Source organism: Phoca vitulina, unplaced genomic scaffold, assembly GCF_004348235.1.
Source record: "Phoca vitulina isolate PV1807 unplaced genomic scaffold, GSC_HSeal_1.0 scaffold11, whole genome shotgun sequence".
In the NCBI taxonomy this organism is placed as follows: domain Eukaryota; kingdom Metazoa; phylum Chordata; class Mammalia; order Carnivora; family Phocidae; genus Phoca; species Phoca vitulina.
Window position 1 is genome coordinate 49,016,304 of NW_022589714.1, and position 22,810 is coordinate 49,039,113.

At 40.7% G+C, this 22,810-nt stretch overlaps 1 long non-coding RNA gene, 1 other non-coding gene and 1 pseudogene across 3 annotated transcripts; 1 reads left to right on the top strand and 2 right to left on the bottom strand.

The window, feature by feature from the left end:
* Positions 1 to 309: 309 nt before the first annotated feature.
* LOC116635706 lies at positions 310 to 14,016 on the bottom strand. Of its 2 annotated transcripts, none has more exons than XR_004300204.1 (5): positions 13,752 to 14,016; positions 4,754 to 4,884; positions 3,791 to 4,079; positions 2,103 to 2,222; positions 310 to 634 (listed from the first exon to the last, which is right to left on the bottom strand). It is a non-coding gene; the product is annotated as an uncharacterized LOC116635706 (long non-coding RNA). The 2 variants fall into 2 exon arrangements; XR_004300203.1 differs by lacking the exon at positions 13,752 to 14,016 and adding an exon at positions 7,941 to 8,011.
* LOC116635924 lies at positions 11,486 to 11,613 on the bottom strand. The gene has a single exon (XR_004300235.1).
* Positions 14,017 to 17,870: 3,854 nt separating the features above from the next.
* Positions 17,871 to 19,837, top strand: LOC116635824 (annotated as a pseudogene).
* The last annotated feature ends 2,973 nt before the right edge of the window (positions 19,838 to 22,810 follow it).

The window sequence follows — 22,810 nt, forward strand, 5'->3', positions numbered from 1 at the left end:
AAGCAAAGTTAATTTTACACTAAGTGGTAAAATATTAGAGAAATCTCGTATAAAAAAAAACTGCAAGAAGAAATAAAAAGAATAATAATTAGAAGTGAAATAGTTAATATTTTTTGCATTCTGATTATATGTCTGGAAATTTTTGATCAAACATTATCAGATTCCTCCAAAATTATCAAAGGAATGAAAGGGTAAAATATATCATTACTTAACAATCAAGTGAATTCTTATATGATACAAAAAATCAACATGAAATTATGAAGAAAATTATCCATTCACAAAAGTTACTACAAATAAAAAATGTTCCAGGATCAATTTCAAAGGCGTATTTCCAATCAATCCCATTAAAAGGAAGGTGATTATCATGTCTCCATTTTTGTTCTCTTCCTCTTATCCCTGAACCCCACATAGGTTAGGACTTTCTCAGCCGCGTCGCTTCTCGCCTCTTTCCCAGACACTGAGATGCTCCTTCCGACATTTTCTGGATGGCTGAGCCCCGCTGAGCTGTTTCACTTCCACCCCTTTTCCCACCACCAGATAGGGAAATATGTCCTGGATTCAGAGCTCCTCCCTGCCCTGGCTCTGCCTCATTCTCTCCCCACTGTCTGCCTCACGGCAGCCACTGCAAATGCACCTGGAAGACATAAGGAAAAGAAAAAAACCTTTGAGTTATGAGGGTTAAACGAAGCAATGCACACACACAACAGGTTATGGGAGTCACGGTTGATTCGCCATGCTCGGTGCCTCTCTTCCTGGGCTCCCCCACTTAATCATCCCATCCTTTCTGCAGACCCCAGCTATGCTTACTCCTAGCTCAGTAACACCCAAGTCTGCACCCTCAGCCTCTCTTGGAAAGGGGGCAGCTGGTCCCACGCAAGGCATGATGGGAGGGGAGCAGCGGGAGGGGAGCAAGCAGCGGGAATGACAGAGGGCGGGGCCAGGGGCGGGGCCGGGGGGCGAACAAGATATTGGGGCTGCTTATAAGGAGAGAGGAGGCACCACCTCCGTGCGTCAGAGATCTTCTGAGCACTCAGTATGTGCCTCAGGAGGTAATAATCCATAGTTTATGCAAAAAGGACCACTTAGAACTTATCTCGACTTTCAGGATAATTTCATATGAAACAGAAAACCCAAAATAATTTTGGACTGTAAAAGCAGACCTAAGTTTAAAAAAGAGAACTGCATCTACTGCTTTGAGCATTTTAACACTGTGAATTACAAGGACAGGAGGCCTGGATGGTCTGATGACTACAGACTTAAAGGATAAACCTGTATCTTCTATAACTTGTTGCATTAAAAAGGCTAAGCCTTGTTTGGTCAAGGACTATTTATCATGGTATGCAAAACAAAGGGTTTAAGTTTATTACATTATATTTCCAATTTTAAATTCTGATCTTGATTTCTTTTTAAAAAAGATTTATTTATTTACTTTAGAGGGAGGGGCAGAGGGAGAAGGAGAGAGAGAATCCTCAAGCAGACATCCCACTGAGCGGGGAGCCTGATGCAGGGCTCCATCCGAGGACTGAGATTGTGACCTGAGCCAAAATCAGGAGTCCGACGCTCAATCAACTGAGCCACCCAGGCACTCCTTAATTTGATTTCTTAATGGTAATAGTAAAACACGCTCTTTGTAAGTTATATGTTGAATCAGTGCTGTGTGAATATAGGTCATATAACACAAAATTCACCATCTGCTCATCCTTGAATAACTAAGAATGGTCCCAGACCTACAGGGATAAAAGTAGCAAACACAAATCACTATCTTTGGGACAGCCCAAAGATAGAGGGTGAATTCAGAGGAGGTCCATGTCCAATCTGCCACCTTTCCCGAGTTAGGATATCCCCTTTTCATGCTTTCCTTCTTGCCTGTGTATATACAACAATGAACCTCTTCATGAACTCCTATTGTTTACCAAAATCCTCAAACAAAAAAAGCAATGGCAGAGATGACTTGGTGCATATTCTTAAGAGAAAACAGACAATAACATTGACCTTTTATTATTTATGGAACTATAAGAAGGGAACTTGGATAGGGGCCCTGAGAGAAAGTGTGCATGGAATCAAAGAAGAACAACTATAGAAACTAGTTTCAGAGCCATTACTTGGTAGTAACATCCTCTTGGGAGGCTGAAGTCTGTCCCAGAACCAGCCTCTGGGACTGAGGAAAGATAGAAAAATGCTTGTTCCAGGGCACATGGAGGTCTTTGGGTCAGATCAGGAACCTGCAGAGGTAAAAGGAAAAGTTATCTCAGGTTGCTGACTTCTCTTCCTCTAAGGCTCAGGAAAGAAAAATTTGGTGAGAGACTGAGTCTTAGCCTGATGAAAAATAAGAATTTTTTTGGGCTTCCCTCATCAGTGGAATAAAGTAACGCTCGTTTTCCACACTTGCTAACGGGCTGAAGTTTAAAGAGAGGCTCAGGCCTGAGACCCTCTCCCAGTAGATGACTCAGAGTAACGGTGCAATGAAAGGAGTTTCTGCGGGGTGCCTGGGTGGCTCAGCCGTTAAGTGTCTGCCTTTGGCTCAGGTCATGATCCCAGGGTCCTGGGATCGAGCCCCGCATCGGGCTCCCTGCTCCGCGGGAAGCCTGCTTCTCCCTTTCCCACTCCCTCTGCTTGTGTTCCCTCTGCTTGTGTTCCCTCTCTCGCTGTGTCTCTCTCTGTCAAATAAATAAATAAAATCTTAAAAAAAAAAAAAAAAAAAGAAAGGACTTCCTGCAACCCACCCACCAAGAAAAACAAAGCAGGAGTATTATTTGGTTTTCAAGATTCTCATTACGTGAAAATGAAAGGAGAAAAGGGAATGTCTTCAGCCATTAAAAGCATCTTAGACAATTAGATAAACTTTCCAATCTCATTTTCATTGCCATGGTCTGATCCCTGGGAAGTAAGGCAGGGGCTGGTTGAAGACTAATCCATTACTAAATGAACTTAGGCATGACCTGAGTATCTGCAGCCCCCATGCGTCTGGTTGAGATAAGATTCCAGCCTGGGAATTTCTCTCTCCCTCCAGGCTGTTTTTGCTCCCTGACAATCTGATTTCAGTGGCCTCCAGGATTCTCTGGCATTGCTTTTGTGTGTCAGTTCCTTATCATGGAAGATGGGTGAGTAAGTCAGGGGAAAGCAAACCTCAGCCACCTCTCAGGTTTTCTTACCTTTCTTGCTCCTCATACGCACTAAGATGCCCACTACAAGGAAGATGAGCCCCAGCACAAAGCTTGAGATTCCACCCAGCGTTCCTCTGGGCAGAATCAGTGTTCCTCCGGGAAACACAGACTGGGGTCAGTCTCACCTCTACCTGCTGCATCCCCCTCAGGTACTATCTGAGATTCTGAGACCTGATGTAGAACACCAATATGAAGGCTATGACAGATACATACCTTGGAGAAGGAGGAAATGTAGAAAGGACCCCAAAGTTCTGGAAATTAGGCTGTGACTTCAAAAAGGACACACATGCTAATTCTGGTAGCTGCCTCTCAAAATAACTCACTAAGCTAAAAGACCAAAGGCAGAGAACAGTTCCCATGTGTGAGGGTAATTCAGGAAGGTGTCTGAGTTTCCTAGGTTTTCTGACAAGAGCAGAGACCTATGAATCCTTAGCATCCCCTAGGTCAGGGTGGCCAAGTCTCTGCTACCCCAGCTCTGAACTATTCTCAGGGACTTCTCTAGGAAAAAGATGGGGGTAGATATGACCCCAGTGTGTAGACACATGACAAGATGAGTGGACCCCAGAGCTAGAACATCCCCTGTTCTCAGAATTTGGAGCCTACATGGTTATCAGGGAATAACTCACTCCACTCCACAGTGACAGAACCATCCAGGCTGGGGTGCTCCACTTGGCAGGTCCAGCCATCTCCCTGCTGAAGGGTCATTGCCAGCATCACCAGGATCTGGAAGATCCACTCTTTATTATGGATAAGGTTGGTGGACATAACCCTAGCTGTTTTCCTCCTGTCCATTCAGGAACCAGTGGGGTTGAATGTGGCCTGGATAGAATCTGTCACATGGTACACAAGAAGGCTGAGGTGCTGTAGGGGTCCATTCTTCAAAGGGGAGGTATTCACTTTAGGCTTGACTAAGAACTGTAAAGAGGAAGAAAAGCTAATGGCATATGAGATTATTATTTCTTAGACATTTTCGTTATAGAGTTGATTTCTAGATGTTTAAAATATAAATGATATAATTAGGCTAGGAGATATGGGTGGTACTGAACAGATGGAAATAAACCTTCAAATGGAATATTCATGACCTTGAATTATATAATAAGGATTGAGAAGAATGGGAGAGAGACAAGGCAGCACTTTGTGGCACATTTAGCAGAAATTTTAACTGTAAAAAAAAAAAAAGAAATTTTAACTATAAGTCAGTGAGTAATAGCCTTTGGACAAAGAATATATAACTGGCTGTGAAATGACCTATGTTTTCAATCTTGATTAAAAGGATGAAAAATTTGCTCAAATAATTTCTAAAAATTAAATATACAGACAATAGCATTCTCGTTATATGAATCTAATAACTATTTTTTTTTAAATGAAGGAAATTAAGCAAGTTTGATATGGCTTATTCTTTAAATAACTTAAATATTTTTTCTACAAAAGTCCAGAATCTTCATATTTATAGTGATATCCCCAAACCCAGTATTCTGAGCCCCTACATGCTTCATCAGTAGGAATACTAGTCCTTTAAGTTCCTCTTCTGCAATATGTCTTCTCAGGCTCCTTGAAGAATCCCCAAAATAGTCAGATGTTATCTGTACCTCCACATTTCTCTGCTTGATGGCCCCTCTTCTCCTTCTTCATCTTCTGTGCTGCTCATAGGTCAATTTCCAAGTGCAGTTTCTTCTTTTGGATAGATCCCTCCAGAGGGCAGAAAGTATCCATTGCGCCCCTAGAGAAAATTCAGAGTAATTTCCCAAATCAGAGCTTCTAGCTCCTTAATAATTTAGTTCTTCCTTTTTTACTTTGTGCACAAATACCCTAGGGTGCAGCTGGGTCAGGTAAAGGTACAGTAACTGTACCCATGACCTCTCGCTGTGTCTCTCTCTGTCAAATAAATAAATAAAATCTTAAAAAAAAAAAAAAAAAAAAAAAAAAAGAAAGGACTTCCTGCAACCCACCCTGTTATATTTTTGCCTTGTGCATGCCAGGAGAGTGAGAAAATATCACAACAAAACTAAACTGAATGGGTGTGCAAGCACTTCCTGTAGCTCCTCTCCCTGGCTCAGCACAGAGCGAGCAGGTGCTAAAACCCAGCTCCCAGCTTCTCTCTGGAAGGAATTAGACTGCGCATCTAGCACCCTGACTTTTCTAGCTGTTGACTGAGGGTCTGGCTTCTAATTAGCCTGTCCATAGGAGAGGGCCTGGAATTTGCTAGTTTCCCGGGGACAACAGAGAACAAGTGGTGGTTTTGAATAGGTTTATGGGTTCCTCCTATGGCTCCTTCTCCCTCAGTTCACTTCAGTGATAAAGCCCAGCATCCAGCTTCTCCCTGGAAGGAGTTGGACTACACATCTAGCCCCCCAACTTTTCCAGGTGCTACTGGAGAGACTGGCTTCCAACTCATCAGTCTCTGAGAGCTGACAGGGATTGACATTCACTAGGCCCCTGGGAACTACAGAGAGCAAAGCAATGGTTTAAAAGTATGTGGTCTGAACAAGAATGCAGATATTTGTCACAGCTCTTCTCCTTGGCTCAGTGCAGAATGAGTGGGTGATAAACTCTAGCTCCCAGATTGTCCCTGAGGAAAGAAGGAATTGGATCACATATGCAGCACCCAACTTTTTCAGCTGCTACTCAAGGAGTTGGCTTCTATCTCACCTGTCTTGGGGCACTGACAGGACTTGTCACATTCTAGATTCCTGGTGGCTGCTAAGTACACAGACAATGGTTTGGAAACACATACAAAGATCTGAAAGACACCCATAATCTTTGGTTGGGATGATTGGTAAGGGTCTTCTCCTGTATGAGGCCAGTCCATGAAGACTAGGAGATGTGGCTGTTTTGTCTAATACACAGACACCAACACAGAGTCAAGGAAAATGAAGAAATGGAACTATGTTCCAAACAAAAAGATGATATAAATTTCTTGAAATCAATCCTAATGAAATAGAAATATGTGATTTACCCAACAGAGAATTCAAAATAATCATCATTAAGATGCTCACTGAAGTTAGGAGAGCAATGCATGAACAAAGTGAGAATTTCAACAAAGAGTTAGAAAAATTTTAAAGTACCAAACAGAAATCATAAAGTTGAAGAATACAATAACTGAACTGAAAAATTCAACAGAGGTGTTCAACAGCAGACTAGATCAAGTAGAAGAAAGTATTAGTGAAACTGAAAACGAGTCACTGGAAGTCATCCAGGCAGAGGAGCCAAAAGAAAAAAGAATGAAAAGAGTGAAGATAGCTTAAGGGACTGGGGACATCATCAAATGGACCAATATAAACATTATGGGAGTCTCAGAGGAAGAAGAGAGAGAGAGAGACAAAGGGGCAGAATGCTTATTCAAAGAAATAATGTTGAAAACTTCCCAAATCTGGGGAAGCCTAAAGATCCAAGAAGCCTAAAGATATTAAAGAAGATGAACCCAAAGAAACCCACACTGAAGCACATTATAATTAAATTATCAAAGTCAAAGACAAAGAGAGAAATTTGAAAGCAGCAGGAAAAAAGCAACTTGTCACATACTAGGAAACCCCAATAAAACTATCAGTAGATTTTTCAGCAGAAATATTGCAGCCCAAAAGAGTGGGATGATATATTTAAAGTGCTGAAAGAAAACAAATCCTGCCAACCAAGAATGCTATATTCAGCAAAAACTGTCCTTCAAAAATGAAGGGAAGATAAAGACTTTCTCAGACAAACAAATGCTGAGGGAGTCCATCACCACTAAGACCTGCCTTATAAGAAATGTTAGAAGGAGGTGAAATGACAGGATGCTAACAGCAAAATGATAACTTAAGAAAGCATGAAACACATTGGTAAAGGTGAAAATATAGACAAATATGGAATGCTGCATCACTGTAACATTGATGAACAAATCATTTTTAAATCTAGTGTAAAAGTTAAAAGACAAAAGCATTAAAGTAACTATAACTAAAATCATATTAGTGGATATACAATATAAATAGATGTAAATTGTGACATCAGTAACATATATGGGGGTAGGGGAGAGGTAAAAGTGTAGAGTTTTTGTATGCAAGTGAAGTTAAGTTGTTATCAGCTTAAAACAGAGTGTTATAGCTAGAAGATATTTATATAAGCCCCATTGTAACTACAAAGAAAATACCTATAGAAGCTACACAAAACAAAAGGAACTAAAGCCTATTAATACAAAAAAAAAAAAAAAAAAACCACACAAAGGAAGACAGAGAAAAAGAGGGACAAAGAACTATAAGACAAACAGAAAACAGTTAACAAAATGGTAATATTAAATCCTTCCCAATCAATAATTACTGTAAATGTAAATGGTTTAACTCCCCAATCAAAAGACATAGAGTGACTGAATGGATAAAAAATCCAAGATCCAACTATATGCTGTCTATAAGAAACTTACTTTATTATTACTTTTTAAAATTTTAATTCAATTAGCCAACTTATAGTACATTTTTAGTTTCAGATGTAGTGTTTAATAATTTATCAGTTGTGTATAACACCCAGTGCTCATCATATCACATGCTCTCCTAAATGCTCATCACCCAATTACCCCATCTCCCCACCAACCTCCCCTCCAGCAACCCTGTTTGTTTCCTGTAGTTAAGAGTCTCTCATGGTTTTTCTCCCTGATGACTTCCCATTCTGTTTTCCCTCCTTTCCCCTACAGTCCTCTGCCCTGTTTCTTATATTTCACATGAGTGAAACTATATGATAATTGTCTTTCTCTGACTGACTTATTTCACTCAGCATAATACCCTCCAGTTCTATCCACATCAAGAAACTTACTTTAGGGACATCTGGGAGGCTCATTCAGTTAAGTGGCTGCCTTCGACTCAGGTCATGATCCCAGGGTCCTGGGATCAAGTCCCGCATCAGGCTCCTTGCTCAGTGGGGAGCCTGCTGCTTCTCCCTCTGCCTGCTGCTTCCCCCGCTTGTGCTCTTTCTCTCTCTCTCTCTCTGACAAATAAATAAAATCTCAAAAAAAAAAAAAAAAAGAAACTTACGTTAGATTTAAAGATACACATAAACTGAAATGAAGGAATGAAAAAAGATACTCCATGCAAATAGTAACCAAAAGAAAATAAGGTAGCTATAAGTATATCAGACAAAATAGACTTTAAGTAAAAAACTGTCTTTAGGGACAAGGAAGGTCATTACATTAAGATAAAAGGGTCATTCAATAGGAAGATACAACAATTGTGAATATAAATGCACCCAACATCAGAGCACCTAAGTATACAGAGCAGATATTGACACATCTGAAAGGAGAAATTGATGGCAATACAATAATAGTAGGAGACTTCAATACACTTTCAATACTGGGTGGAATTTCCAGACAGAAAATCAATAAAGAAACAGTGGAGTTAAACAACACTATACAATAAATGGACCTAAAGGACACACACAGTACTTTCCATCCAACAGCATAAGAATACATATTCTTCTCTAGCACACACAGAACACTCTCCAGGATTAAATCACATGCTGGGTCAAAAAACAAGTTTTAACAAATTTAAGATCAATATCATTTCAAGTATCTTTTGCGATCATGATAGAATGAAATGAACTCAAAAACAGTGAGAAAATGGGAAAACTCACAAATAAGTGGAAACCAAAGACCACACTTCAACAACCATTGGTCAAAAGGGCATTTAAAATATATCTTGAGAAAAGGAAAATGAAAACACAACATACTAAAACTTATGGGATGCAGCAAAAGTAATACTAAGAGGGAAGTTTTTAGCAAAAAAAGATCTCAAATAAACAACCTTATGCCTTAAGGAACTAGAAAAAGAAGAACAAACTAAACCCCAAGTTAGTAGATAGAAAGAAATAATAAAGCAGAAATAAATAAAATAGAGGATAGACGATAGATGGTTATCAACAAAACTGAGAATTGGTTTTTCGAAAAGATAAAAAAATTGATAAACCCTTAACTAAACTAAGGAAAAAGAGAGAAGACAGAAACAAATCAAATCAGAAATGAAAGAGGAGACATTAAATGGATGCCATGGAAATAAAGAAGATCATAGGGAACTTTATGAGTAATTATATGCCAACAAATTGGATAACCTGGAAGAAATGGAGAAGCTCCTAGAAACGTATAACAAAATGGAATCAAGAAGAAATAGAAAGCCTGAACAGACCAATAACAGATAAGAAAATTGAAGGGATAATTAAAAACCCCCCAACAAAGAAAAGCCCAGGACCAGATGGCTTAATGGATGAATTCTACCAAACATTTAAAGAAGAATTAAAACCAATCCATCTAAAACTCTTCCAAAAAATAGAGGGAACACTTCCAAACCATTTATGAGCCCAGCAACACCCTAATACCAAAAGCCAGACAAAGATAACACAAGAAAAGAAAACCACAGACCAATATCCCTAGTGAACACAGATGTTAAAATACTCAATAGAATATTAGCAGACCAATTCAACAGCACATTAAAAGGATTATATACCATGACCAAGTGGGATTTACCTGTGGGATGAAAAAATGGTTCAATAATGGCAAATCAATTAATATGACACATCATATTAACAGAATGAAAGATAAACATGATCATCTCATGATAGATGAATAGACACAGAAAAAGCATTTGACAACATCCATTTGGGATAAACACTATCAGCAAAATAGATGTAGAGGAACTTACCTCAACACAATAAAGGCCATATATTAAAAGCCCATAGCTAACATAATCAATGAGGAAAACCTGAAAGCTTTTCTTCTAAGATCTGATACAAGGCAAGGATGCCCACTCTTGCCACTTCTATTCAACATAGTACTGGAAATCCTAGCCAGAGCAATTAGACAAGAAAAAGAAATGAAAGGCATTCAAAACAGAAAGAAAGAAATAAATTTATCTCTGTTTTCAGATGACATGATCATATATGTAGAAAACTCCAAAGACTCAACAACAACAACAACAAAACTATTAGAACTAATAAATGAATCCAGTAAAGTTGTAGGAAACAAAATCAATGTGTGAAAATCAGTGATGTTTCTATACACTAACAATGAACTCTCTGAAAAGAAAATTAAGGAAACAATCCTAATCACATAGCAACAAAAAGACTAAAATACTTAGGAATAAACTTAACCAAAGAGATGAAAAATTTGTCCACTGAAAATTCTAAAACATTGATGAAGGAAATCAAAGCAGACACAGATAAAAGAAAAGACCTCAATGTTCATGGATTGGAAGGATGGATTGGTCCAGACTACTAAGGTAATTTACAGATAATCCCAATGGAATTCTTTACAGAAATAGAAAAAATAATCTTTTTTTAAAAAAAGATTTTATTTATTTATTTGACAGACAGCACAAGCAGGAGGAGTGACAGAGAGAGAGGGAGAAGCAGGCTCCTGGATGAGCAGGATCATGATCTGAGGCAGACGATTAACCGACTGAGCCACCCAGGCACCCCTAGAAAAAATAATCTTAATTACATGAAACACAGAAGACCCCAAATAGACAAAACAATCTTGAGCAATAAGAAGAAAGCTGGAGGCATCACATTTCCTTTTTTTTTTTTTCACAGAAAGTGATTTATTGCTTTTAGAATAAAATAAAATGCTTTCAGAACTTTTATTAGTGAAGAAAAACTGTTAGAACTTGAAAACTTTTCTAAAACATTACTTTGTCAGCTGATGAAGTAGGCACTTCAACACAGAAAACTTCCCATTTGCAACTGTGTGGAGCCCAAGCTGTGCAATTAGATGCAGCTAACTGCTTAGAAGTGGGGCTTGCACTTTGGCCAGTGTACTGTCAGGTCTAACCTCTTTGCCCTGATGCCTGTGGTGCTCCTTCTTCTCCAGCACCCACTCACAGCTCTTCACCACCCCATGCCTCACAATCCTGTATGGGACTCTGTGTAGGAGACAGCTCTGAGTGGGTGGATAGAGTGGCCTGGCAACACCCAAGCTAATCACACAGGGAAAAATGGTGATCCTCCCTGAGTTAGGTGGCCTCGGATACCCCTTCTACAGCAGAAGTCCCCACTTTTGGACACCCTCTCCTCTCCCAATGATATCCCACAGGAGCCAAAGAAGTTGTTTAGTAGGAGAGCAAGAGGTGAGAGGCCCCACTCCTTCACAGGCATCTTTGTGGTAGATGACTACCTGTTTAGGTGTTTGTTAGGCGTTGCCTATAGGGTAGGCAAGGGGCTAAGTTACTTTTGGGGCAGCACAGGCCAGGATCAGCTCATGAGAGCCTGGCACTATCTAAGGAGAGCCAGAGGCCCCATGTTGCCACTTCAGCCCCTAGTCTGGCTGTGGGGCTAGCATGCCTGGTATAGACCAAGTGGGAGCTTCCAGCAACTCCAGATGTCTGAGGCAGGAAAACAAGGCTGCCAGCATGTGGCAGCCCTGACAATGACCCTCAAGGGCTGATGTTGGCCTCCAGCCCTGGCTAAGAGAAAAGGGACCCTCCAGCCCCATGGGAGAGAGGCCTTGCCTAATTTCAAAATACATTACAATCAAAACAGTATGGTACCAGTAAAAAAACAGACATATAGGAAAATGGAATAGAATAGAGGGCCCAGAAATAAATCAGTGCATCTATGCATCTATCTATGGTCAATTGGTCTTCAACAAGAGTTTCAAAAACACTCAATGGGGAAAAGAGAGTCTCTTCAATAAATATTGTTGGGAAAATTGGATATCTATATGCAGAAGAATGAAACTGGGCCCTTGTCTTGCACCATATGCAAAAATCAACTCAAAATAGATTAAAGACTTAAACATAAGACTTGAAACCGTAAAATCCTAGAAGAAAATAGGGGGAAAACTCCTTGACATATGAGAAGAGATATCATCTCATACCTGTTAGGATGGCTATTATCAAAAGACAAAAATTAGTGTTGCTGAGGATGTGGAGAAAAGGCAATCCTTGTACACTGGTAGTGGGAATGTAAATTGGTACAGCCATTATGGAAAACAGTATGGAGGGTCCTCAAAAAATTAAAAATAGAACTACCATATGATCCAGCAATCCCACTTCTGAGTATATATATCCATGGTATATATGTATGAATATATATAATAGATATATAATATATTGTATATATATTAAAATATTATATATTATATTATACATAATACACATGCTAATTAGCTATATAGCAAACATTATGCTAAGTAAAATAAGGCAGACACAGAAAGACAAATACTGCATGATCTCACATGTGGAATCTAAGATAGTTAAACTCATAGAGGCAGAGAGTAGAATGGTGGTAACTAGGGGCTAGGGGGAGGTGGAAATGGAGAGCTATTGGTCAAAGGGTAGAAATTTTCAATTATCCAAGATGAATACGTTCTGGAGATCTTACGTACAGCGTGGTGATATAGTTAACAATGCTGTATTGCATACTTGAAATTTCTTGAGGGTAGATCTCAAGTGTTCTCAACATACACACACACAAAGACTCTGGCTATCCTGTGGAGTGATGGATATGTTAATTAGCTTGATTGTGCGATCATTTCACAATGTATACATATATCAAAACATCAAGTTGAACACCTTAAATATATATAATTAATATATATAATTCCTATTTGTCAATTATACCTCAATAAGATGGAAAAAGTCTTCAGGATCTGCCAACTCTTACCTGGCTACATGGGAATCAGTAGGGAGCTAATTAAAAATACAGATTTCCAGACCTCAACACCCACTCAGGATCTGAATCTCTGGGCAGTGATTCTGCGGAATCTGTGCTTTAGGGAAGATTTCTAGGAGATTCTGGTGAGCAGGACTTGGGACCTGGTGGCCTAGAAGATAAATCCAGACTCCTTGGGCTGGCATCCAGCACTCTCTGCTATCCAGCAGCTGATCACTGCTAGAGAAAATGATGCCATTTAGCAGATCTGTGACCCTGCAAAATCTTGTATAAGGCCCCCAACAATTTACCATTCCTATGACTTGTCTTTGGGCATTTCTCTCACCTAATTACCCCAGCAACTTGCCTTTTAAACAACATTACTCTCTTAATTCCTATCCAATTTATCCACCATCTCATTCTTAGCAGACGACCTTGCCTTCCACTTTCCCAAGAAAAGAGGAAACAAAAGCTGTCACATCATCTTTTCTCTGTGACAAGAGTCCTTGTTTTTGTTCACAGCTCACTCCTCCACCCCTCACTGCTATTGTCTCTGGTCTCCTCAAGTTGGTGTACCCAATCTCCTCCTCTGTACAAGTTGACAGAAAGAAGCCTTGAACAATCTTCTTGACTCAGCGCACAGCTCAGCTCTCTTCCCTTTATACTCAGACTTCCTAAAAGAACAGCACAATTCAGCTCAAACACTACTCTGTACCAGCGATGGGAAATCAAGACAGGTCAAATGCCATCTCAGCCCCCAAGGATCTTAGGCTCCACACTCATCCTCACCCCCCTTACTTCTCAGCCCGTCCTGGTCCTGCTCCTGCTCCCCGTCCTGGAGCCAGCCTGCTCTCCCCATGTCTCCCTGATTTCCAAACCCACACTTCAACCTGCCTTTCCTTCATCTTCCGAAGTCATTGCTACCATTGGTTTAGGTCACCTTCTTAACCTCAGTTTCCGGAACACTTCTCTGTCCATTTCTCCTAATACCTGCTCTTCACTTTCAGGTTTCCTTCCCAGGATCTTTCTCTGTTAGCCAACATCACAACTGTCCAGGTTCCTGAGGTGCAGTCCTTTGCTCTCGTCTCCCGGGATCCGCTCTCCTAAATGATCTCAGCGCCTTCTCGTGGCCTCCAGACATTTATAGTAACCGGCCACCTGGTGTCCCTCAGACATCTCAGACCCATCTTCCCCACCAGCGTTTCTTCCTACACCGCCCAGAGGCGGTGCTGTGCTGGGAGGCTCCGTCGGCACCTCTCTGTCCCACGGGCCACGCCTGCACCCCGCCTCCTGGGCTCCCCACGCCCCCACGGCCAACCAGGTGCTGGCCTGCGTGTCCCCGCCGACCTCGCCTTCTCTCCTCTGGGGCTCAGCCCCTTCTGGTCCTGCCCTCGCTCTCCCCCGCCCCTCAACCCCAGCCCCAGCCCCAGCGCCCCCTTCCCGCCCCACGCCTCTGCGCCGGTGAGCCCCGCCCACACGCTCAGCCTGGCGCGCGTGGCCACGCCCCCGCCCGGCGTCCCGTCTGCGCTGCCAGCCCTCGGCCCGCGTCTGCTTCCTGACCCGCTTCAGCCCTTTTCCGGCGTGGCCGCCGCCTCAGCTCGGTCACCGGCGTGTCTTTCCCCGTCCCCGCGGAAGCGCGCGCTCCCCTCTCCCGTTTACGATGTGTCTGTCCACCAGGCGCCGCGCCCCGGGAGACAGCCGGCGCCCTCAGCGTCCCCGCGGCAGGAGCGTGCGCTGCGGGGAGCGGCGGCGCTGAGCCGGGCGGAGGAGGGGGGGCGCCGCCCGACTCCCACTCCCCGCTCGCCCGCCTAGGTCCGCGCGGTCCCGGGGGCGGAGCAGGGCAGCCGCGACCGTCGTTACCCGCCCACCCGGCTCGCCCTCCCCTTGCTTCCCGCTCCCGCCGGACCTTAAACCCGCGCCACCACCCGCCAGCGGGGAGAGCTAACCTGGAGCCCCCGGGGTCCTAGTGCCGCCCAGATAGCGCTGCTTCGTATTGGGGAGCTTTCGCTGGCTGTCCCGCATTTATTGAGAGATACAGCCTATTAAAAATCAAAACCGAACGGAGACTAGCCTTGAAAATTCTAAGCAGAGTAACCAGTATGATCATACAAACAAAGCATAATTTAGCTTATTTTGCAAGGCTAAGTTGACCTAGATCATTTCTTGTTTGAGCTTCTGGAAATGATAAGCAAAACTTGAACTGGTTCCCATGGATGATATGAAGGGACCACTGAAAAATCTCGTATTGCAGCCAATCTGTGAAGAATAAACAGTCACTGCGTTCTCACGGCACAAGTTGCTTTATAACAATATATCCTGAGCCTCATTCCATGCTCTGGTTTGAGAGCTCCCGGTTTGCAAACTGTATTTTTGGTGTGTGCACAATAAATTTTTACTAATTACTTTAGTGGTTCATTGGTTTTTACTTTAGCTATTTTGAACCTTTGACAGTATATTTAATGTGCATGGTTCTAGCTATTCTCAAAACGTCTCACCTCAGGGCTGGATTTTTAAAAACTATCTTTTCAAATTGTGAGTTAGGTGACCTTGGTCACAGAACCTTTCTAGGCCTTGGTGTTCTCACTTATGAAAGGAGAGGATTTAACTAAATGATTTCTGAACATTGAACAATAGGCCTTTCACAGGGAAAAGAAAAAGGTAAATAAACATGCGTACATATATATGAATATATAAAATGTAACTCAATGCTAAAGGGTGATTCAGTGATCTTTAGAGGGGGTGGTCGTATTAAGGGGAAAGCAATCAATTCTGCTGGCAGCTGGAAGAGGAGGGGGCATGAAGGCTTCAGGGGGAGGTGATATTTCATGTGGGGTCCAGGGAGGGGCAGAATCTCACTAGTGGGGAAAGGCCTCAGGTGGAGGCATGGTAGGGACAGAAAGAATTGGGGAAATGGAGAGTGGTGCTATTCTCTCTGATTCCTTTCCTGCTATTGGACAGTCTCGGCTCATGTGTCGTCTCCTCCAGGAAGCCTTCCCTTATTTCTTTCTCTTTTCCACAGTTAGGTTCTCTCTCTTCTGTTTCTAGTATTACATCTTTTTTTTTTTTTTTTTAAGATTTTATTTATTTATTTGACAGAGAGAGAGGCAGCGAGAGAGGGAGCACAAGCAAGGGGAGTGTGAGAGGGAGAAGCAGGCTTCCCGCGGAGCAGGGAGCCCGATGCGGGGCTCGATCCCAGGACCTTGGGATCATGACCTGAGCCGAAGGCAGACGCTTAACGACTGAGCCACCCAGGCGCCCCTCTAGTATTACATCTTAAATATACCTCAGTTTTGTTGTGTTGCATGCTGGAAATGTAGAAATAAATTTCATAAAGGTTTCTTAAAGCCTGGTGTAAGTTAAAATATCTTTTCACCTTTCAAGCATTGCCGTAGAGAAACTTGACCTCAAGAGGTGTGGAATGTATCTTGATTGATCAATGAAAATTACCTCAACCTCCAGATAGAATATTTAACCTAAATACCAGCAGAATATATTTAAAAATGTGATGCATTAATTTAAAATATCATTTAGAGACAACAGAAGACAAACTGGAACATTCACAAATTTGTGGAAATTAAATAAAACACTCAAACAACTAATGGATCAAAGAAGAATCACAAGGGAAATTAGAAAATACTTCAATGAGTGAAAACTAATCCAAAACACACAGTGCAGCATACCAGCAGTAAGGGCTGCGCTAACAGGTAAATTTATATCTGTAAACACATTAAAAAGGAAAAAAGGGGGCGCCTGGGTGGCTCAGTTGGTTAAGCGGCTGCCTTCAGCTCAGGTCATGATCCCAGGGTCCTCAGATTGAGTCCCACATCAGGCCCCTTGCTCAGCGGGGATCCTGCTTCTCCCTCTGCTTCCCGCTCCCCCTGCTTGTGCTCTCTCACTCTCTCTCTCTGACAAATAAATAAATAAAATCTTAAAAAAAAAAAAAAAGGAAAAAGACCTTGGGGCGCCTGGGTGGTTCATTTGGTTAAATGTCTGCCTTAGGCTCACATCATGATCCTGGAATCCTGGGATGGAGTCTTGCATGGGGCTCCCTGCTCAGCAGGAAGTCTACTTCTCCCTCTGACTCTCGCCCCTATCATGCCCTCTCTCTCATTCTCTCTTTCAAATAAATAAATAAAATCTTAAAAAAAGAAGAAGAAAGACCTCAAACCAATCACCTACTTCACAACCTTAGGAACTAGCAAAAGAACAAACAACCCAAAGCTGGCAGATGGAAGGAAATAATAAAGATTAAAACAGAGATAAATAAAATAGAGAAGAGAAAAATATACTGAAAATAAATAAACCCAAAAGTTGCTTCTTCAAAAAGATTAACAAAATTGAGAAACCATTATATGGATTGACTGAAAAAAGAGAGAGAAGATTCAAATTGCTAGTTAGAAATGAATGGGGGTGGGGGGCGCCTGGGTGGCTCAGTTGGTTAAGCATCTGCCTTCTGCTCAGGTCATGATCTCAGGGTCCTGGAATCCAGCCTGTCGTAGGGCTCCCTGCTCAGTGAGGAGTCTGCTTCTTCCTCTCCTTCTGCCCCTCCCTTCCCCCCCCCCCCACTGCCCCGTGCTTGCTCACTACTCTCTTTCTCTCTCAAATACATAAAATCTTTAAAAAAGAGAGAATGAATTAGGGACATTTCTACTGATTCCACAGAAACAAAAAGGATTAAAAGACAGTACCATGAACATTTAGATAATCAACTAATTGGATAACCTAGATGGAATGGACAAATACCTAGAAACACAAAACCTACCTAGACTGAACCAACAAGAAATAGAAAATCTGAGTAGACCTATAACTAGTAAGGTTAAATCAGTAATTAAAAAAACCTTTGGACAAGGAAAAGCCCTGGAGTTGATGGTTTCACTGGTGAATTCTACTAAATGTTAAAGAACTAATACCAATACTCCTCAAACTCAAAGAACTGAAAAGAAGGGGAATACATCCTAACTTCTTCTATGACACTATTGTTGTCTGATACCAAAGCCAAACAAAGACACTACCAGAAAAGAAAACTACAGGCCAATATCCCTTATGAATATTGATGCAAAAATCCTCAACAAAATACTAGCAAACTGAATCCAGGAGCATATCAAAAGAATGCACACCAAGTAGGATTTATTCTTGGTATGCAACCATGGTTCAACATATGAAAATTAATGTTATATATGACACTAACAGAATGGACGAAAAAGCCCAATGTTCCACTTCAATTGATGCAAAAAAACATTTGACAAAATTTTGACACTCTTTTGTGGTGAAAACACTCAACAAACTAGGAGTAGAAGGAAACGACCCCAGCATAATAAAAGCCATAAATGAAAATCGCACGGCTAATAGCAAAGTCAATGGTGAGAAACAGAAAGCTTTTCCTATAATTTCAGCAACAAGATAAGGATGCCTGCTTTAGCCACTACTCAAAATAGCACTAGAAATTCTAACCAGAGCAATTAAACAAGCTAAGGGGAAAAAAAGGACATCCAAATTGGAAAGACTAATATTATCTCTGTTCAAAGATGCATGATTTTATAAGTACAACACCCCAAAATTCCCCCCAAAACAATAAATAAATGAATTTCACAAAGTAGCAAGGTACAAAATCCACACAAATCCAGTTGTGTTTCTAATGCAAATCAAAACCACAATGAGATATTGCCTCACACCTGTCAGAATAGCTAGTATCAAAAAGATAAGAAATAATAGGCATTGGCGAGGATGTAAAGAAAAGGGAACCCTGCACACTATTGGTGGGAATGTGAATGGTGCAGCCACTATGGAAAATAGTATGGAGGTTCCCCAGAAAATTAAAAACAGAAATACCATACAATCTAGCAATTCCAATTCTGGGTATTCACCCGAAGAAAATGAAAACACTAATTCAAAAAAGATATATACACCCCTATGTTTATTGCAGTATTATTTATAATAGCCAAGAAAGGGAAGCAACCTCAGTCCATTGACTGATGAATGGATAAAGAAAATGTGGTATATATGTAAAATGGAATATTACTCAGCTATAAAAAAGAATGAAATCTTGCCATTTGCAGCAACATGGATGGACCTAGAGGATATTATGCTAAGTGAAATAATTTAGACAGAGAAAGACAAATACCATATAATTTCATTTATATGTGGAGTCTAAAAAACAAAGCAAATGAATGAGCAAAACAGAAACAGACTCATAAATACAGAGCACAAACTGGTGGTTGCCGGGGGGGGGGGGGGTGAAATAGATGGAAGGGAATTAAGAGGTATAAACTTCTAGTTATAAAATAAGTAAGTCATGGGGAGGTAAACTACAGCATAGGGAATATAGTCAATATTGCAATAACTGTGTATGGTGACAGACTTATCATGCTGGTCATTTACTGATGTATATAAATGTTGAATCACTATGTTGTACAGCTGAAATGAATACAATATTGTATGTATATACTATACTTCAATAAAAAATCAGTTGTGTTTATATACACTAACAATGAACAATCCAACAAATAAAACAATTCTATTCACAATAGCATCAAAAAGAATAAAATTCTTAGGAATTAACCTAACCAAGGAGGTGAATGCTGTATGCACTGAAAACCAAAAAGACATTGCTGAGCCTTTTGCGGCCATTGCTGAAGTGCCAGCAGCCAAAATGAAGTTCGATCTTTGTGACTTCTCACCAGAGCAAGAATCATAAAAGGCATCTCAATGCACCTTGCCACATTCTCAGGAAAATTATGTCTTCCCCTTTTTTCAAAGAGCTGAGACAGAAGTACACGTTTGATCCATGCCCATCTGAAAGGATGATGAAGTACAGGTTGTGTGAGAATACTACAAAGGTCAGCAAATTGGCAAAGTCGTCCAGGTTTACAGAAGGAATATGTCATCTACGTTGAACGAGTACAGCAAGAGAAGGCGAATGGCACAACTGTCCATGTGGGCATTCACCCTAGCAAGGTGGGTATCACTAGACCACAAGAAATGGCAAAAAGATCCTTGAACATAAAGCCAAATCTCGCCAAGTAGGAAAGGAAAAGGGCAAATATAAGGAAGAAACAATTGAGACGATGCAGGAATAAAGTAATCTTATATATGATTGTTCTGTCTTTTGGGGGGAAAAGATAAAAAAAAACATTGCTGAAAGAAGTTAAAGAAGATGTAAATAAATGGAAAGACATTCCATGTTCATGGATTGGAGGACTTATTATTAAAACGTCAATATTATCCAGAGCAATCTACAGACTCAGTGCAATCCTTATCAATATCCTAATTTTTTTTTTTGCAGGAATAGAATTATACATCCTGAAATTCATATGGAATCTCAAGGGGTCCCCAAATGCCAAAACAATCTTAAAAAAGGGAAAAGAGTTGGAGGTGTCACACTTACTCATTTCAAAACTTACCACAAAGCTACAGTAATCGAAACAGTATGGAACTGTCATAAAGACAGACACATAGACCAATGGAATAAAATAGAGAGCCCCCAAATAAACTCTTGCCTATATAGTCAATGATTTTCAACAAGATGGGCAAGATCATTCAATGGAAGAAAGAACAGACTTTTCAACAAAGGGTGCTGGGAAAAAGCCACCCACATGCAAAAGGATGGTGTTGGACTCTTATCATATACAAAATTAACTCAAAATGGATCAAAGATTTAAAGATAGAAACTAAAACTATAAAAGATTACTATTTTAAATACATAGTGCTGGAAGTTGCTTTCATGTTCTAGAAATGTAATTGATCTCAAGGAGAAAATTGACCTTTGATTTAGGAAAACATATTAACATGCTTTTTCATTATGAGAGAAATACTCAAAGTTAGTAGAGACAGGTGGAAGTCACATGTCTTTGTGAAACAAATAGGGATAATATTTTATTATAAAATATTAATGTACTGAAGGTCTTAATATTTTCTTTTTCACACATCTTTGGATGTGATCTTATGCCTATTCATCCAGAGATACTTTTTTTTTAACATTTTTTTAATTTATTTTTTAATTTTTATTATGTTATATTAGTTACCATACAGTACTTCATTAGTTTTTGATGTAATGTTCCATGATTCATTGTTTGCGTATAACACCCAGTGCTCCTTGCAACATGTACCCTCCTTAAAACCCATCAACAAGCTGGTGCATCCCTCCACCCCGCTCCCCTCTGAAACCCTCAGTTTGTTTCCCAGATTCCATAGTCTCCCATGGTTCATCTTCCCCTCCGATATCCACCCCTTCAGTTTTCCCTTCCTTTTCCTAATGTCCTTCTGTTGTTCCTTATGTTCCACATATAAGTGAAACCATATGGTAATTGTCTTTCTCTGTTTGGCTTATTTCACTTAGTGTAATCCCCTCCAGTTCCATCCATGGTGATTCAAATGGTGGGTATTCATCATTTCTGATGGCTGAGTAATATTCCATTGTATATATGGACCACATCTTCTTTATCCATTCATCTGTTGAAGGGCATCTCAGCTCCTTCCACAGTTTGGCTATTGTGGACATTGCTGCTATAAACATTGGGGTGCATGTGCCCCTTCTTTTCACTACATCTGTATCTTTGGGGTAAATACCCAGTAGTGCAATTGCTGGGTCAGAGGGTAGCTCTATTTTTAACTTTTTGGGGAACCTCCACACTGTTTTCCAGAGTGGCTATAGCAACTTGCATTGCCACCAACAGGGTAAGAAGGTTCCCCTTTCTCCACATCTTCTCCAACACTTGTTTCCTGCCTTGTTAATTTTTGCCATTCTGACTGGTGTGAGGTGGTATCTCAATGTGGTTTTGATTTGAATTTCCCTGATGGCTAATGATGTTGAACATTTTTTCATGTGTCTGTTAGCCATTTGTATGTCTTCTTTGGAGAGAGATACTCATTGTCTTGGGGAACATTTGGATTTTTATCACAGAACTTCGAAGAGAAACAATTCCAAAACAGAATATTGACAGGTAGAGCGAAGCCATAGTCTTGAAAGTCAGACATTGGTAAGAGAAAAAGAGGTTTCTGAAATTCTTGGTTTTAGAATTTCAGGCTCGGCTTGGTTTTTAGAGTTTCTTGCTGAGTGTGCATTTTAGGCTGGGACCATCTTCTTTTGTAGGTGAGTATTAACTGGCCAGTTCTGTGTTTCTGAGATCTTAAAAACATCAAAACTCTCCTTTTTCATCCTTCTACTACCTCCACAGAGGGCTAGAACCTATAGGATCCTGTGTGGTTGTTTGGACCTACCCATACATGTTCTAGAGTTCCAGGGACTGCCTTGTCCTTACTTTGTTAAAGACATTGTCTCTGGTTACTTTTCTTTGCTATCCCAATTGATCTGTTTTTGTGAGGACATTTGGGGCAATTAAAAAACTCTACAGCCTTGGGGCGCCTGGGTGGCTCAGTTGGTTGAGCGACTGCCTTCGGCTCAGGTCATGATCCTGGAGTCCCTGGATCGGGTCCCGCATCGGGCTCCCTGCTCGGCGGGGAGTCTGCTTCTGCCTCTGACCCTCCCCCCTCTCATGTGTTCTCTCTCATTCTCTCTCTCTCAAATAAATAAATAAAATCTTTAAAAAAAAAAAAAACTCTACAGCCATTATCATCTTGTATTCGTAACATTTGGCAAACTGATCATTACTTTACAAGCTAATATGAAGACAAAAGGAAAACTAATTAAATAAAATTAAAAAAAACTCCAAATGCTGTAAAACCACTTAATTCAATATATAAAGTGACAAAAACTTTATAAAGAATCAAGTTTTTGATAAATTAATAAAATAAGAAAACTGTGATTTGGTGAATTAATTTCTGATTGGTTGGCCATTTGGTGAGTTTATTTTTATTTTTATATTATAAATTTTTTAAAAGATTTTATTTTTAAGTAATCTCTACACCCAACATGGGGCTCAAACTTACAACCCTGAGATCAAGAGTCAGATGCTCTACCAACTGAGCCAGCCAGGTGTCCCTGTGAATTGATTTTTAGAGAGTTGATTTTCAGTAAATTGATTTTCAAGGTAGTCATGGAGAGGGTAGAATTGGCCTGGATTCGAGGGCCACACAAGCCCAGGATCAAGTGG